Genomic DNA, 2,059 nt, shown 5'->3' on the forward strand with positions numbered 1-2,059 from the left:
GATTCATGCAGCACATGCAATGATGCCGAATACAGGAAGATCACAAGCCAGTGGGTGGAAGGTTTCATGGATCCAGTGGCAGTGGAAGCATCTCAATGCTGGCACAGGTCTCCATGCGCCTCCTAGGGCTCTCTGAGTGTCCTCAGAGCAGGAAAGCGAAGGCAGAGAGAGAGTGTGCCCACCCCCAGAGAGGAAGAAGAAGTTCCCAGAATCCTCAGGAGAAGGCTATGCCTGATTGACTGTGACCTGATGGACACACTGGACTCCACTCCTTTGCTCAAGTTGACAGGAGATTATGTAACTGCCCCGAGTTGCAAAGGAGGTTTAGGATCATCTGTTTGCAAACTTCATTTTGTGGCTATCAACATGAAGAATCAAGAAGCTTTAAGCCAACCAACCAACCAACCAACCAACCTGTGTCCATCACCTTCGCTCTGACTGATGGCTATCCCGTATGTTAGAGTGGAACTGCCCCGTTTCTTGGCGGTGATCTTCCCAGAAGTAGACTCCCAGGCCTTTCTTCTGGGATGCTGTTGGGGTATGGGACTAGGACTGTGCCTCCAACCCCACCCCCGCCCATGAGTAACACACTGCTTTGTTCTTTCCACAAGAGGAAGCTGGGATGTCAAAGACCGAGCACTCGGATGTCCGAGGCATGCGGATGCTCTGTGGCTGGTGGGGTCTGTAACACCCTGTGGAGTGGGTGGCTCATAGGCCAGCAGCATCAACATCCCCAGGGAGTTTGTTAAGAATGCAGTTCCTGTGCTCTACCTCAGACAACTGAAATACAACTTTTCATCATGGGCACCCAGGAATCTATGCTTTTCAAAATGGCCTCTTCCAGGTAGTTCTTCTATAGGCGAAAGCTGGAGAGAGACTGATCTGGGAGTCTTTTAGAAGGAGGGGCTTGGTGAAGGGAAGGAGAGATAGCTTGTCTCAGGCAGGAATGTAGGAGATTGCTTGTACTTCCATTCGGGTGAGCCCCGACTTTGCGGCTGGTGTCCCTACCCCAAAAAACCAAACTCCTTGCCATTGACTTGATGCCAGCTCATAGCAACCCCGCATTACCAGGTAGAAAGTAACTCTTTACAGGAGCCGAAAGTCTCATCTTTCTCCTGCAGAGCACCAGGTGGGTTTGAACTGCTGCCCTATGGGTAGCAGGTCAGCACATAAGCACTTTGCCACCAGGGCTATTGCTCTTTATTCTTTCCCAGCTCCCGGTGTCTTCCTTTACCATGGTCACATTGTGCTTACTTCCCCTATAGTGCGAATTGCCTTTCTCCTCTCATCATTAATGCTTGGTGGCTCACACCCACCTCAGGAGACGGATGAAACTGTCTGCTCCTGGTCACACAGGAGTCAGGAGGTCCTTGTCCCCACACGGGTCTTTGGATTCCGTCTCATTGCTTGAAGCCTCTAATATGTTTGAAAGTATCAGAGGGTCAATTAATAGGCGAGGTCTTAAAACACAAACAAACAGAGATGAAGAGCACGAAGGGAGCAACTTGGCAGGGGGCTGAGCCTCAAAGAGCAGCAGTGCTCCGTGTTGACCGGGTGCATCCTGCCACCCAGCAAATGACATCACCTCAAAGTGGTCCCATGGCCTTCTTGCTCAGGGGATTCCAACGGGCTCCTTTACACATTCTTTGAGCGTGGGGAACAAAAGGATGTCCAAAGGGCCGATCAGAGCTGTAATACGGATGGGATAGGGTTTTCCGATGAAAATCTCAGAGGGCAGCCTTTGCGACTATGTTTGAAGAATGAGCAGGTTATTATGAAAAATATTCCTCAACAAAATGTCCTTGTCCGCGCCCCACCCCGACCAAAACAATCTTTGATTTTCTGAATTCTTCTTTCCCAGGTGGTTTTAGTGCTAAGTAGTTGAATTTTCTTCTTAAAAAAACGAGAGGGATGTGCACACGGTCCCAGGTGCACCCCTGAGGTGTCCTCATTAAGCCAGGGCTAAGACAGCTGGGGCTATTGAATTCAGTCGGCAGCAGTCCTCACTGCGTCACTGCTTCCAATCCCCTGACCCCCTGGCTACCTTCTCCTCTCTCTC

Source organism: Echinops telfairi, unplaced genomic scaffold (assembly GCF_000313985.2).
Source record: "Echinops telfairi isolate 266 unplaced genomic scaffold, ASM31398v2 ScPeMD7_3533;HRSCAF=4204_1, whole genome shotgun sequence".
In the NCBI taxonomy this organism is placed as follows: Eukaryota; Metazoa; Chordata; class Mammalia; order Afrosoricida; family Tenrecidae; genus Echinops; species Echinops telfairi.